Genomic DNA, 6,995 nt, shown 5'->3' on the forward strand with positions numbered 1-6,995 from the left:
GCACGCGCGCGCGCGCCATGCCAAACCGCAAACACCACCATGGTGCAACGGTACGCCAATTCCGACCCTAGCGGACATGTACCTAACGCCATCAGGCATGGCGGAATGTATCATTCCGCCATGGCGAGAAGTACGTCATCGCGAATCAACCGTAAACGGCCCCACTGAGTGCCTGTACACCGCTCCCTGCCCACAAAGTACAACTCCCTGTAGGTGCAATGAAGTCACAATGCAACCATTGAAATGTACAAAGAACCCATGCATGCCAACGAACAAAAGCAACACAAGAGGGGCCAATGGGAGCTGCAGGTCACAGATGGCACGAATACAGAAGCCATCCCAATGGACATGACCACAGTCCCCCACCAAGAAACGCACGCAAACACAGGCACCTGTGCCCAGCAACATTCCGAAAATCACATCATTCCACCAGTCCACCTGGCTGACCGGCATCTGTTACACAAAACCCAATCCCCCGCCCCTGAGCATGACAACATTCAAACTGTCATATAGGCAGCCCCCATCCCTGACCTCACGGGCTCAGTAGGCAAACGCGCCCAGTACAGTACCACGCAACTAAACCCCGAAGCTGGAACCCAATGCAGATCTCCTCACAATACATCTCCCCCCAAATAGGCATATGCCACATCACTTGCAAAGAAAAACGCTACACGGGCCAAATCAGAATAGCAATTTATGCACATCAAAGACACCAAGCCCATACAGCCATCAGGCCATGAACTCCAAAACACTAATCACCATTGTGGGCTGCATCCGCAAGAAATGACCAGCCACTACTTGTGTGTCGCCCTGTACCCCCATGGTACACAGAGCCACATTCACGTACGAAAAGGCAACATGGAAGCGCACAGAACCGCAGGGCTGTCCCAATGGGGAGGCACTAGTCCAACTGAAAGGCCGAAATGTTGCTCCGAGACACCAGTACTGCGTAAGGGCATGTGGGCCATTGGCGATCGTCCCATAAGATCGTAATGCTGCTCCACCGATTAACACGAAGCAGCAGGTGTCGGGAGTAAAATCCAGCTGCAGGAGTGGCATACAGATGGCATTGGCAAAAGGGGAGGAGATACCTGTCAACCAGAAGAAAAGAAAAAGAACAGAATGGCCATCAGAACTACATTCGAACAACTCACTTCAATGATCACACGAAATCCACAGCCATATGCATGCTAGGCCACTCAAAAGGATCATCACCACCCCAAAACCACTTGCGACTCATAACCATCTATATCGAGGTGCAAACACCATCACTAACGAGTGTACCTGTGCATGCGTCTGTCAAAACAGAATCCATCAGATGGGAATGTCAACGTGCATGGACACAAGTGTCTGAGGGCGCCTCGAGACAGGGAGGGCTCAACAAGGCCAGATAGACGATGGTCCCACTATGGCAGGCCTGCATCACATAGCGTAGGGGAGGCGGATAGATCCCAAGAAGCCCTGTACATGGCAAACTCTGTATCAAATCACCTGCCCATGCATCCATTCATCATTCCCTCATCCCGGGATCAAAACGCCTGAATAATTACTCACATGACATTAGAAACATCCATTGAGTCTGTGCGTTATGCAGCCTGCAAAATCCACAGTGCCCCAGCCCGTATTTCCAGTGTCGTGAAGTAACATGTATATTGGAACGGCCGGCCTCATCGCCCACGTAGCTAATGCGCATCCCAAACTATTCATACCAATCATTGCTCCCTCGCCATGGGCCCTGTCTCAAGGACATTGAACAATAGAACGTTATATTTGCAGTCAGACCTGTGGGCATCTCCTCGCCGCCAGCTGATAACCGAAAGCGCCGCCCTTCGAATTCCTCATTTGCAACATCACGTCGAAAAGGCATCTGTGGCCGTTTGAAATCCCTAATTATTCCATCGAGTGCGGCTGTGTGTGAAAATGGCAACTGCCTTCACCCACGAATGGGACGCCCCGCCCGTCGTTGCAACTCGGTACAGTGATGCATGAGGGCCCACCGTTACTCGAGTACTACGTTCCACTGACCCTTCACAAGTCTGTTCGCGACTGCACAGATGGAATGGGAAACAATGGGACCATAGCCGAATGAACATCACAAACCAACCCAACACGCCCATCGGGTACAAATACATGATAGCAATAGCAAGATACCATTCCCCGAATTGCAGCGTTGTGCGCGTGACGTGCTCGGCCAAAGGGGAGAGCAGTTTGCACAGGTGGAATGAATCACCACAGGTGGAGGCCATACAGCCTGAAAACACATGAATTGCACAGCCAGTCTCCTCCCACAACCACACCGAAATGCTACCGGCAGGACTCGCGATGTTGGCCCTGGGGGACCTGATAGCGCTGCAAGTGCTCCAACTCCAAGAGGAAGACGAACACCAACTACAACCGGCCGCACGGAGGAGACGCAGGAGGAGGAGGAGGGCAAGGCAGGGCCAGCAAGGCCCACCAGCACAGCCACTACCACCACGCAGGCAGCCCGCAATCCCACGCCTCCGAGCACATCCGTTCAACCTCACTGATGAGCAGATCCACACCCTCTACCGTTTGGACCGGGACACCATAGCCGCCATTGTGGACATGACACAGGCTGACCTTGTCAGCATGATAGATAGCCCAACCGCCATCCCACCCCTACTGAAGGTGGTGACTGTACTCCACTTCCTGGCCACAGGCACCTACCAGCACACAGTCGGACAGTTGCATGGCATTTCTCAGCCACTGTTCTCACGGACACTATTGCAAGTGCTCGATGCCCTCCTGCAGCACGCAGACGACTACATCTCTCTACCACGCTCGGAGCAGGAAATTACAAACACGAAAGTGGGATTCCATGCACTTGGCGGCATACCGGGTTGCATTGGTGCCATCGACTGCACCCATGTGGAATTGGTCGTCCCACATGCCATGGAGGCCCAGTACCGCAACCGAAAACAATTTCATTCCCTGAATGTACAAATGGTGTGTGACTCCAACAGGATCATTACACATTGTTGTGCCCGATTCCCTGGATCAACCCATGATTCTATGGTCTTGAGGAACTCTACAATACCACGCTACATGGAGCGACACGCAGGGAACAGATCCTGGCTACTCGGTGAGTCTCATTACATTTATGATGATGTGGGGTATGTGAATTGGCAATGACCTGGCAGGAAGGGGGGGGGGGTGTGCGTACGTATCAATGGCATTCCACATCATACGTTTCTCGTCCACATACAGGTGATGCTGGATATCCACTGAAGAGATGGCTCCTCACACCAGTCCGGAACCCACGGGACCAGCATGAGGAGGACTACAACCATGCCCACTCACGTACCCGTGTAGTCATAGAATAGGCATTCGGCCTACTGAAGGGCCGTTTCCGCTGCCTCAGCAGGTCTGGCGGGGCACTCCTGTACCGCCATGAGAAGGTTGCAAAGATGGTGATGGCATGTGTCATGCTCCACAACATGTGCGTACGTAGAAATGTGCCCATGCCCCCTGACGCAGAACTGCAAGCACCTGATGATGGTCATGATGAGGGTGGGGATGTGGCAGCACCTCATGGAGTCTGCGAGGCACCGGAGGCCCGTGACATTCGTCAGCATCTCATTGATGTGTGCTTCTAGCACTCACGCCTGTTGGCTGATACATGGACACGGGACTCGTGGCACTGCGTGTGTCTGGGACATGCACAATATGGACTGTACGCCTATGATGGCCTAGTACACAAAGATCAATGTCCACACATCTCATTGGTTGATCGTGCACTTTTTATGGCATATGTGATGTCATGTTGAACACCCTATCGACCCGCCACCCAAGTGAGCCCAACACACCCCCTCCACCCCCCTACCTCCCCCCCGAACACCAGTGTCCAAAGATGCTCATTGTCAGTGGGCTGTCGCTATTGCAGGCCCCCTCTGCGGGTATCAGGGGCACCCCTGCCTGTGGAGCGCAGGTTCCTTCCAGATCTACGTTGGGGGCTGCCCTGGACGGAGCTTGCAACGGATGATGTGTCTGCCTGCTCACGTCCATGCATGTCCCTAAGGGTTTGCGAGAGCTCAGTGAGCACACGGCGCACTGCGGCAAGTTCGGCACATACGTCCTTGGCCGTCGCATGCAGTTCCCCCCTGAGGCTCTCGGTGCTTCTCTCCATTTGGACTCTCAGGCTCTCGGTGCTACTCTCGATTTGTGCCCTAAGTGTCTCAGTTGATGTTTCTATGTCTGCCTTAGTGCCCCCACATTCATCAGCATGGTCCTTGAGGAGCGTGGCCAGTTGCTGCTGTTGTTCGATCAACTGGTCGAGGGACTGTTGCCTCTGCTGGGCCAAGGCCATTTGCGGGGGTGTCACGGAGGGGCTGTTGTCCTCATGTTGCATTGCCACAGGGCTTGTGGGGGATGGCCAGTCGTCGTCTTGTGGGTGCCCCTGCGTGGTATCCTCATGTTGTACGGGATGGGACAGACAGGGGGATTGGGACAGGTCATGGATGGATCTGACTTCGGCATCCCCGTTTTCTGTGTCGGAGCATGCTGCCATCAATGGGGTGTCACCTATGGTGCTGCTGCCACCGGAGGCAGTGCCTTCTGTGGCATCCATTGGGGGGACCTGTGGTGGTGGTGTTGTGGGCATGCTGGCTGCTGGGGTGCCTGTTGATGTGCCCTCCTCTGTGCTGCCACCTGATTTGTGCTGCTGCCGTGTCTTGATGCGTGCAGCTGAGGTGGAGGGTCTCTGGCCGTTGGTCTTGGCCCTCTTTGCAGGTGTGCTGGTAGGGGTGTCCTGTAGCTCGTCGTTTGGATCGGACCCTGTGGTGGAGTAGAGGAGGGCGAGGGTTATTGGTGGGTCTGTGGGAATTGGAATTGCATTGTGTCACATGCATTGGGGTGGTACCTGAGGGTGATTTGGGCCGGGCCCTTGGAGGTGCTTTGATTTGTGTGTGGAGTGAGGGTGCAGTTGTTTGGCAGCCTGCAGTTAGGGTGTGCCTGCTGCACGTGTAGTGTGTGTATTAGGGGTTTTTAATTATTTATGTATTTATTGTGGGTTTTAACGTGCGCTATCAGGCCGATGTGTGTGGACGTTCTCCTGGACATGTGTTTCTGTTGCACTATGTGGACGCATGGTACTTCACATGGATGGACTGTGTGGATTTGGCATAGTTTTTCCTGGCCCACCTACCTGTATCTTCGGATGTCTGCACTCCTTTCTCCATCCCTCCGACTCCCTCTATGCTCTCCATTCCGATGGTGGAGGCACAGATTTCTTCCCAGGGGGTCAACTTGATGGGTGATTCAGGACCTCCCCCGGTGGCTGTGGCAATGTTGCGGTTGGCAGAGAGTATGCTGCGGACGCGTATCCGCAGGTCGTCCCATCGCTTGCGGCATTGCTGTGGGGTGCGGGGTGCGGTCCCCACCGCACTTACCCGCTGTGCCACCAGAGCCCATATGGCCTTCTTGTTTGCAAGTGCCGTCCTGGTCATTTGCGTGGAGAAGACGACGGCAGCATTCTCCTGGAGGGTCTCTGTTAGCACGGTGAGTTCCTCACGGGAGAAGTGGACCTGCCGCTTGCGGTCGCACGCTTTCTTCGCTACTTTTCCCATTTTTCTTGGTTTCGCTAGGGTGGTTGACGGGTTGGGGTGTGTTTCAGGGTAGTGATTTTAGTGGTTGTGTGGTTTTAGTGTATTTATAGGTGTACGCCGGGATGTTTCCCGTTCCGGGCCCATGTTTTAACTTCCGTTTCCGTATATTTCCGGCCACCGTACTTTCCGGTAGGCGCACACTGCGGTGACCGCTAAGAGGGGTGGCGGTATTGCACCTGGGGCACCGTACGGCGGCGGTGTGGGCCGTTTTGGGGTCATTTCCGCCATCGCAGACTTTGCACTTCCGCCATGCCGTGGTGCTCGTGCCCGATGGGTCGGAATGGGCCGCACTTTGCTCCTTCGTGCAATGGCGGAAACGCTATTTACGCTGTGGCGCTCCGGTCAGTCGCTTTCCGCCAGGGTCGTAATGAGGGCCATAGAGTGTGCAACATAATGGAATGCACCAAGGAGAAAAATAACCTGTGCTTCCAACAGTAGTACTTCAGAGCTGCTTACATACAAACTGAGAAGCAACTATCAGCAGGAGAAGTAGAAAGTAGTGACTGCAGAACCGTACTAGAAAGTGGTATTTCCTATAACTGTGCAGTTTGTTCTGAGTATGTTTTACACATAAATGGCAAGCACCCTGGAGTGGCTTGATGAAAAAGTACATACTGTAGTTTGAAAAATAAGAGTATTAACACATGTAACTGAAACAAGTTTTTTGTTTAACAGTACATATGGGATATGAAGGACTTGGCCGAGATGCACCAGATACCACACAAGTGCATGAGCACATAGAAACCCAAGCTGACAATGTGTCCAATGAACTAGTGAGCCTGGGGGCAAAAATGGACGAATGGATTAATAGTTTTGGCAGCTTAAAAGAATTTGTATAAAGACATATAATGGGAAATATAAAGTACCACTGCCCCACCTGCACCAGCACCCCGTGTCCCTGGCTCAGCCAACCATACCCACAAATTCCCTGTAGACAAAGATGTTATGATGAGACCTCAATTACTTCCTCCCCTCATGACCAACCTGTGGAAAACCCCAATTCCTCTGTATTTGTTTCCATTTCCGCTACTTCGAAGCTTGGGTTTCGAAATGTCCATGAAGCGCGCAACTGTCCGCAGAGTGCTCTTCAGCAACCCTATAAAAGGCCACACCCCAGTGCTTTTCCTCATTCTTCTTTTGGATTTCCAGGATAGGCACTGCTCCACATTGCTGGATTGCTTCATTACTGTTCCACATTGCTGGATTGCTGGACTACTGCTCCACATTGCTTCATTGCTGCATTGCTAGGACGCTGACTTCCTTGATTAGCTGCATTACTTACATAATGCCATCCAATGTTGTTGCATCTGCTGCCTTTGCCTCAGCACCACCCCACCATCTCCACGACCACCACCTTTCCAAGGGCCTGGG

Source organism: Ambystoma mexicanum, chromosome 6q, assembly GCF_040938575.1.
Source record: "Ambystoma mexicanum isolate Mex_15411 chromosome 6q, UKY_AmexF1_1, whole genome shotgun sequence".
NCBI lineage: Eukaryota > Metazoa > Chordata > Amphibia > Caudata > Ambystomatidae > Ambystoma > Ambystoma mexicanum.